The 9,563-nt window shown below is 43.9% G+C and overlaps 1 long non-coding RNA gene across 2 annotated transcripts in view; it reads left to right on the top strand.

Moving 5' to 3' along the window:
• The window catches only part of LOC122551362, a 68,109-nt gene that overhangs the window by 33,743 nt on the left and 24,803 nt on the right, over positions 1-9,563 (top strand). The window contains exon 4 of one of the 2 annotated variants that reach the window (XR_006312083.1): positions 4,806-5,204. The exons of the other annotated variant lie outside the window; for it this stretch is intronic. This is a non-coding gene — a long non-coding RNA (uncharacterized LOC122551362). Of the gene's footprint in view, positions 1-4,805; positions 5,205-9,563 lie in introns of those variants that run through there. 2 annotated transcript variants of the gene reach the window in all.

Here is a 9,563-nt window from a genome sequence, read left to right as displayed (position 1 = left end):
AATTGCAACATTTAAGAGGCATTTGGATGGGTATTTGAATAGGAAGGGTTTGGAGGGATATGGGCCGGGTGCTGGCAGGTGGGACTAGATTGGGTTGGGATATCTGGTCGGCATGGACGGGTTGCGCCGAAGGGTCTGTTTCCATGCTGTACATCTCTATGACTCTATGACTGTATGACAAAAGGATAACTAGGGAGAGAATAGGGCCCCTCAAAGATCAGGAAGGCAGCCTTTGTGTGGAGTCGCGAGAATTGTGAGAGATACTAAACAAGTATTTTGCATCAGTGTTTAGTGCGGAAAAGGACATGGAAGATATAGAATGTAGGGAAATAGATGGTGACATCTTGATAAATGTCCAAATTACAGAGGAGGAAGTGCTGGATGTCTTGAAATGCATAAAAGTGGATAAATCACCAGAACCTGATCAGGTGAACCCTGTGAGAAGCTAGAGAAGTGATTGCTGGGCCTCTTGCTGAGATATTTGTATCATCGATAGTCGCAGGTAAAGTGCCGAAAGACTGGAGGTTGGCAAATGTGGTTCACTATTTAAAGCAGGTGGTAAGGACAAGCCAGGGAACTATTGACCAGTGAGCCTGACGTTGGGGGGCATATTGTTGGAGGGAATCCTGAGAGGCAGGATGTACCTGTATTTGGAAAGGCAAGGACTGATTAGGGATAGTCACATGGCTTTGCAAGTGGGAAATCATGTCTCACAAACTTGATTGAGTCTTTTGAAGACGTAACAAACAGGATTGATGAGGGCAGCGGGGTAGACCTGATCTCTATGGACTTCAGTAAGGCGTTTGACAAGGCTCTTCATGGGAGACTGATTAGCAGGGTTAGATTTCATTGAATACAGGGAGAACTAGCCATTTGGATACAGAACTGGCTCAAAGGTAGAAGACAAAGGGTGGTGGTGGAGGGTTGTTTTTCAGACTGGAGGCCTATGACCAGTGGAGTGCCACAAGGATCAGTGCTGGGTCCACTATTTTTTGTCATTTACATAAATGATTTGGATGTGAGCATAAGAGGTACAGTTAGTAAGTTTGCAGATGACACCAAAATTGGAGGTGCAGTGGACAGCGAAGAAGGTTAGCTCAGATTACAACAGGATCTTGACCAGATGGGCCAATGGGCTGAGAAATGGCAGATGGAGTTTAATTCAGATAAATGCGAGGTGCTGCATTTTTGGGAAAGCAAATCTTGGCAGGACTTATACACTTAATGGTAAGGTCCGAGACAGTGTTGCTGACCAGAAAGACCTTGGAGTGCAGGTTCATAGCTCCTTGAATGTGGAGTTGCAGGTAGATAGGATAGTGAAGAAGGCGTTTGGTATGCTTTCCTTTATTGGTCAGAGTATTGAGCACAGGAGTTGGGAGGTCATGTTGCGGCTGTACAGGACATTAGTTAGGCCACTGTTGGAATATTGCGTGCAATTCTGGTCTCCTTCCTATCGGAAAGATGCTGTGAAATTTGAAATGGTTCAGAAAAAATTTACAAGGATGTTGCGAGGGTTGGAGAATTTGAGCTATAGCGAGAGGCTGAACAGGCTGGGGCTGTTTTCCCTGGAGCGTCGGAGGCTGAGGGGTGACCTTATAGAGGTTTACAAAATCATGAAGGCCATGGATAGGATAAATAGGCAAAATCTTTTCCCTGGTGTCGGGGAGTCCAGAACTAGAGGCCATAGGTTTAGGGTGAGAGGGGAAAGATATAAAAGAGACTTAAGGGGTAACTTTTTCATGCTGAGGGTGGTACGTGCATGGAATAAGTTGCCAGAGGAAGTGGCGGAAGCTGGTACAATTGTAACATTTAAGAGGCATTTGGATGGGTATATGAATAGGAAGGGTTTGGAGGGATATGGGCTGGGTGCTGGCAGGTGGGACTAGATTGGGTTGGGATATCTGGTCAGAATGGATGAGTTGGACTGAAGTGTCTGTTTCCGTGCTATACATCTCTATGACTCTATGAATCTATGTAAGGAGCAACAGGGTAACTAGCAACAGGGTAGTCCCTCTCAAGGACAAAGGGGGAAAGATATGCATGGAGTCAGAGGGAATGTATGAAATTCTTAATGAGTACTTTGCATTGTTTTCAATGAGAAGAGGGACATGGCGGATGTTAAGGTAAGGGATAGATCTTTAATTACTCTCGATCAAGTCAGCAGAAGGAGGGGGGAAGTGTTGTGTATTCTAAAAGGCATTCAGGTGGACAAGTTCTCAGGTCCGGATGGGATCTATCCCAGGTTACTGAGGGAAGTAAGAGAGGAAATAGTTGGAACTTTAATAGATATCTTTGCAGCATCCTTGAACATGGGGGAGGTCCCAGAGGACTTGAGAATTGCTAATGTTGTCCCCTTGTTTAAAAAGGATAGCAGGGATAATCCCAGGTAATTACAGACCTGTGAGCCTGAAGTCGGTGGTAAGGAAGCTACTGAAGAAGATACTAAGGTATAGAATATATAGCCATTTGGAAGAGAATGGGCTTATCAGTGATAAGCAGCATGGTATTGTGCATTTACATTTGGAGGGAAATGAGCTTATCAGTGATAGGCAGTATGGTTGTTTGCAGGGAAGGTCATGTCTTACAAACCTAATAGAATTCTTTGAAGAGGTGACAAAGTTGGATGATGAGGGAAAGTGCTGTGGATGTTATATACATGGACTTTAGTAATGCATTTGATAAGGTTCCCCATGGTAGGCTGATGAAGAAGGTGAAGTCACAAGGAGTCCAGTGTGTTCTAGCTCGATGGATAGAGAACTGGTTGGGCAACATGAGACACAGAATAGAAGTGAAAGGGAGCTCCTCAAAATGGAGATCTGTGACCAATGGTGTCCCACAGGGATCCGTGCTGGGATGACTGTTGTTAGTGACATACATAAATGGTTTGGAGGAAGGTGTAGGTTGCCTCATTAGCAAGTTTGTAGATGACACTAAGATTGGTGGAGTGGCAGATAGTGAAGGGGACTGTCTGAGAATACAGCAGAATATAGAGAGATTAGAGAGTTGGGCAAAAAAATGGCAGCTGGAGTTCAATCCAGACAAACGTGAGGTCATTCATTTTGAAAAATGCAATTCAACAGCGAACTATACAGTCAAAGGAAAAGTCCTAGGGAAAATTTATTTACAGAGAGATCTGGGTGTTCAGGTCCATTGTTCCCTGAAGGTGGCAACGCAGGTCAATAGAGTGGTCAAGAAGGCATATGGCATGCTCTCCTTCATCGAATGGGGTATTGAGTACAAGAGTTGACAGGTCTTGTTAAAGTTGTATAAGACTGTGGTTCAGCCACATCTGGAATACTGCATACAGCTTTGGCCACCACATGACCGAAAGGACATAAATGATTTGGAGAGGGTGCAGAGGAGGTTCACCAGGATGTTGCCTGGTATGGAGGGCGCTAGTTATGAGGAGAGGTTGAGTAGATTAGGATTATTTTAGTTAGAGAGAAGGAGGTTGAGAGGGGACCTGATTGAGGCATATGAAGTTATGAAAGGTGTAGACAGGGTGGATAGCAAGAAATGTTTTCCCAGAGTGGAGGACTCAATTACTAGGGGTCATGAGTTCAAAGTGAGAGGGGAAATGTTTAGGGGAGATATACGTGGAAAGTTCTTTATGCAAATGGTGGTGGATGCCTGGAATGCATTGCCAGTGGAAGTGGTGGGGCGGGAACGATAATGTCATTTAAGATGTACCTGGACAGGAATTGGCATGCAGCAAAGGGATACAGATCCTTAGAAGGCAGCAGGTTTACGCAGATGATCTGGATCGGCGCAGGCTTGAAGGGCCGAAGAGCTTGTTCTTCTGCTGTAATGTTCTTTGTTCTTTTTGTTCTTTGTTAAATGCCAGTTTCAGGCGCCACTTGAGAAATTTGACTACAATAAGTGGAATGAAGTAAAACCTGTTGCAATGCAGAGGTAGGCAGCTGAAAGCAGTGTTTCCACCTCTGTATTTGCAACACAGTCAAACTAAACCATCAAAGACACTGAAGAGTCATTCCAACAGTTCCTAAGCAAACTTTTAAATAACCAATCACAGACTCTTGAAAAATTAATTTCCAGCCACAGTTTTGTACCTTAAACAAAAGATTTAACAATTGATTAAATGCAAACTAACATTAGCAGGGGAAAAAAAATTAAACAGCATAGTGAGCTGATTAACATTTGTGCTTTAAACCCAAAACATTTATTTCCAGCTGTCATTCACACAGGCAGACAGACAATTGAATACAGTTAAGGGATAAAAAGAAAAAAATAACAAAACAGGTCAGATCACTTAAATGTCCTTCATAATGTGTTGTTTCACAGGCATACATGTGGGCTCCTTGGCTGTTTAATTTGAAACGTTGGGTTAGCTTCTCAGTTCCCCAGGCAAAGGCAGCAATATTCCTTATGCAGCTTTTATCTCTTTGGGATTCGGAAGCTGCGGTATCAGATTAATCAGAGAGCTTTCAAATCTTCATGCTGTCTCAGCAGTAGCCCAGACCATCTCACAGAAAGCTTATTTCAAATAAAAACTTTAAAAAAAAACAAAAACAGAGATTGCTGGAAAATCTCAGCTGGTCTGGCAGCATCGATGGAGAGAAATCAGATTCAGCATTTTTGGTCCAGCAACCCTTCTTCAGAACACAAAGCTCACCTAGTTTGCTCTTTTGTTTGTAACACAGCCTGTCCCAAAGTCCAGCAGTCATTTATGGCTCTTAACTCAAAAATGATGAAAGGATAAAATAAAAACAATGTCAAGTCTTTCCTCATTGCTCAGTTATTTCTCCAGAGTAACACGTGTCTACAGTTTTTTGCAACTCTTGCAGGTGATGCTGTGCCAGAAGATGCCTGATAGTGCCTCATCTGCAGCAGCCTCGTTCACTCTATCATGGAGACTTATCTCATCCAGCAACAGCCTGGGGACTTGGCTAACAAAAAAACCGTGGCTGAAACAAGGGGCACATGTGAATAGGATATGGTAAAAGCAAGAGAAGGATCCAGGCTTCCCATATCGCAAGATGGAGAAATGTCTGCCCTTCGCTGAGGAGTCTTATCCCAGAGATAATCAGTTTCATGTGCAGAACACAACCATGCAGGTGGAGTTCATTGATAAGAGGCACTACCTATCTCTGTAATCTTCAATTCTCTTTGTAAGGCATCCACCCAGAAGACCGAATAAAAGGTCCCATATATTTTAAAGTGGGATCAAACACTAGAAAGATTAATTGCCAATGATGCCACTGAAGAACAAATATGACGCAAACCAACTTCAACTCCCTATTGTTATGGGTTAGGCAATCCATGAGTTTATTCAACCAAAAGCACAATATTGCTGATGCTGGAAATCTGAAAGAAAACAGAAAGTGGTGGAAAAACTCAGGAGATCTGGCAGTATCTGTGGAGAGAGAAACAGGGTGAACGTTTTGAGTCCAGTATGACTCTGAAGAAGAGATTTGCTGAGTTTCTCCACAACTTTCTGTTTATCCCATTCAATAGAGCATTTCTTTTGATGAATGCCTAAGACTGATGTTTATTAGAAACTTGTTCATTGTTGTCTCAGGTTTTTCATTTGCAGCTGGCTCTGGGCTTTCTGCAATCTCTACAGGTCTCTCTCTGACAACTCCTATAACCATAGGAAAAATGCTTTCCTTCACACTCCTTAGTACTTGGCAGGACTGACATTTTCTGAATGGTATTATTCTGCAACATGAGTACCTTTATCTAAAACTCTGATAAACCCTGAGAAATCCAAATCATCTCCACTTTGATCTTACAGAAGTTGATAAGTTGAGATCCCTGTCTGAACAAAATAGCTTTGACTTTCTTAGTGTTGTGCTCAGTGTTAACTAATGTGATTGCGATTACTCAAGGTTACTATGAAAGATACAATGTTATATAACATCACTGAGGATAATCCAATAGTCACTGGCAATGTTGGACTTCTTTGTTGAGGTGGACTGCAGAGGTATTTGGCCAGAAATTGAGATGTAACTACTTCAAGAAGAATGTGTCGTGCTTCACAAACGACCTCATTGAGAAATCCAGAAACGACTGCCTGGTTCTGTGGGTCAAAGGTGGCTTTTTGTAATATGCAACAATTCTTGCTTCCAAACCTTTCTCTTCCGTAATGTTGGGAGAAAGTGAGGACTGTGGATGCTGGTGAGTCAGAGGCGAAAAAGGTGGCTTATGCCTGAAACATCAACTCTCCTACTCCTCAGATGCTGCCTGACCTGTTGTGCTTTTCCAGCACCACCATTTTCGATTGTTCCTTATCATTGTCAGGCTGCTCTTATCACAATACAGGAGTGATGAATGAATGAATGAATGAATGAATGATTTATTGTCACATATATTCAGAGAGATACAGTGAAGAGTGTTCTGTCCCACAATCTGGTGCCATTTTGAGGTGCAAAGGAATAAAATAAAACTACTTAAATAGGGTTCATCCTCATGGGACCTTTGCAAGGACCATGCTCCAGGGCTATGACAGTCAGGAGCCCCCCCACTCTGATACAGCTCTAGTCAAAGGTCTGTTGCCACCAAAAGAATGCATTCTCTAGGCCTACCACAGCCAGGAGTCCTCGCTCTGCTTTTGCTGCAGCTGATGCCCCACTACCATGCCAAGAGCTCACACATCAGGCACACGAGGACAAGAATCCCTGCTCTGCCATCACTGCAGCTGATACCCCAGCTGTTGACACATACAATACATTATTCTCAAAGGGAAATCTTTCTTTGCCCAAGCTGTTTTAACTACTTTATATTGTTTAGTGCTTAAGATGTAAAATGCCATTTTTAGTCTCTCCTGGTTAATCAATTTTATGGTGGTGGATCAGTGGGACCTCTGACCACCATGTTTTACTTTCTTCACCATTGCTGGTAGTTTAGATTTCTCAAGAAATTTCTGGCATAACTTGCACAGTTATTCTTCCAAGAACCTGTGGTTCGTAAATTGGATAGCCTATAGATATTGTGGCCTGGAAATTGCTTGGAGTGAAGTAGCCAACACCAATAACGTGTGTTTATTTTACATCAGACATGGAACACAGCTTCCGAAGACACTTCACAGAGGAATTATAAAGCAAAATACCACATCCAGCCAAGTAAGGCAATACTAAAGTTAGTTATCAAGAACTTGATCAATGAGGTAAGTTTTTGGAGTGTCTTAAAGGAGCACAGAGATATAGAGAGACAGTGCGGGGGCTGAATCCTTAATTGGAGAAAGATGAAACCATATCAGAAGCATGATCATGAAAAGTAGCATAATCAGAGCAGATGCCGCACATTCCTTTTGAATTCTCTGTTGGATTTCTTGATGACTATTTTAAAGTGATGGCCTCCAGCTACGCTCTTCCTACAAGACAAAACACAGATGAATACGTTTCCTCTGTATCCACCCTATCAAAATCTTTCATTTTCCTCTGTATCCACCCTATCGAAATCTTTCATTTCTTGAAAAAGCTCTATCAGGTCACTATTGCCTAGATGTTCCTGACTGATTCTCTGTTTCCTGTTAGATACCTGATCGGTTGTGAGTATTTCATTCCCAACGCCATGTGTTCTTATTTTTTCCAACACAGCATCTACTCATTCCCCTCTATCCTCCCTGTTTGCTACAACCTCAACAAACTCATAATAATTAAGTCAAACACAATTTCTCCTTCTGAATCAAAACCATTCTGATTCTGCCTGATTGTATTCTGATTTTGTAAGTACCTTTTTAGTAATGGCTCCCAGCATTTTCCCAATGGTGGACATTATGTTTACTGGGAGAAACTGAGGTCTACAGATAGTGAGATCAGAGTCGAGAGTGTGTTGTTGGAAAAGCAAAGCACATCAGGCAGCATCCGAGGAGCAGGAGAATCAATGTTTCAGGCCAGAGCCCTTCATCATGAATTAGGCTGGGAGCCTTGGAGGTGAAGAGATAAATGGGAGGGGGGTGGGGCTAGGAGGAAGGTAAAGATTGGAACTGGGGTAAGGTTGGGGGAGGGGAAATGAGGAAACTGGTGAAGTCCACATTGATGCCCTGGGGTGGAAGTATTCCGAGGCGGAAGATGATGCGTTCTTCCCCAGGCGTCGGGTGGTGAGGGAATGGTGGTGGAGGAGGCCTAGGACCTGCATGTCCACAGCAGAGTGGGAGGTGGAGTTGAAATGTTGGGCCACGGTGCGGTGTGGTTGATTGGTGTGAGTGTCCTGGAGATGATCCCTGAAGTGCTCTGCGAGAAGGCATCCAGTCTCCCCAATGTAAAGGAGACCACATTGGGAGCAACAGATACAATATATGACATGTGTGGAAGTGTAGGTGAAATTTTGATGGGTGTGGAAGGCTCCTTTGGGGTCTTGGAAAGAGGTGAGGGGTGAGGTATGGGCGCATGTTTTGCAATTCCGGTGGTGGCAGGGGAAGGTGTCAGGAGGAGAGAGTGGCTTGTTAGGGGGCATGGACCTGACCAGGTAATCACGGAGGGAATGGTCTTTGTGGAAAGCAGATAGGGGTGGGGAGGGAAACATATCCCTGGTGGTGGGGTCCGTTTGTAGGTGGCAGAAATGTCGGCGGATGATATGATTTATGCGGAGGTTGGTGGGGTGGAAGGTGAAGACTACCACTCCTCCAACTGCAACAAGGACAGAAACCCCTAGTCATCACCTTCCACCCCACTCCATGCTCCTCGGATGCTGCCTAACCTGCTGTGCTTTTCCAGCAACACACTCTCAATTATGTTTACTGGCCTATACTTTCCTGCTTTCTGCATCCTTTCTTTCTTGACCAGATGAGTTACATTTGTGGTTTTCAATCCACTGGGAATTTTGAAGAGGTTAAGGAACATTGGAAGATTACAACCAATGAATACAATAGGAATATCGTGTGCAATTCTGGTCACCCTCCTATAGGAAGAATATTGTGAAACCTGAAAAGATTTACAGGGATGTTGCCAGGATTGGAGGGTTTGACCTATAGGGAGAGGCTGCATAGGCTGGGGCTGTTTGCTCTGGAGCGTCGAAGGCTGAAGGATGACCTAATAGAGGTTTATAAAATCAAGAAGGTCATGGATAGTGTAAATAGACAAGGTCTTTTCTCTGGTGTGGGGAAGTCCTGAACTAGAGGGCATCGGTTTAGGGTGAGAGGGGAAGATTTAAAAGTGATCTAAGAGGCAACCTGTTCGCGCAAAGGGTGGTACGTGTATGGAATGAGCTGCCAGAGGAAGTGGTGGAAGTAAAAACAATGACTGAAGACGCTGGAAACCATTTTCTGGATTAGTGGTGCTGGAAGAGCACAGCAGTTCAGGAAGCATCCAAGGAGCAGCAAAATCGACGGGAAGATTTAAAGTGATCTAAGAGGCAACCTGTTCGCGCAAAGGGTGGTACGTGTATGGAATGAGCTGCCAGAGGAAGTGGTGGAAGTAAAAACAATGACTGAAGACGCTGGAAACCATTTTCTGGATTAGTGGTGCTGGAAGAGCACAGCAGTTCAGGAAGCATCCAAGGAGCAGCAAAATCGACGTTTTGGGCAAAAGCCCCTCATCAGGAATAAAGGCAGTGAGCCTGGAGCGTGGAGAGATAAGCTAGAGGAGGGTGGGGGTGGGGAG

Source organism: Chiloscyllium plagiosum, chromosome 1 (assembly GCF_004010195.1).
Source record: "Chiloscyllium plagiosum isolate BGI_BamShark_2017 chromosome 1, ASM401019v2, whole genome shotgun sequence".
Taxonomy (NCBI): domain Eukaryota; kingdom Metazoa; phylum Chordata; class Chondrichthyes; order Orectolobiformes; family Hemiscylliidae; genus Chiloscyllium; species Chiloscyllium plagiosum.
The sequence above is the reverse complement of the archived record's forward strand: the minus strand, read 5'-3'. Positions and strand labels throughout refer to the sequence as shown.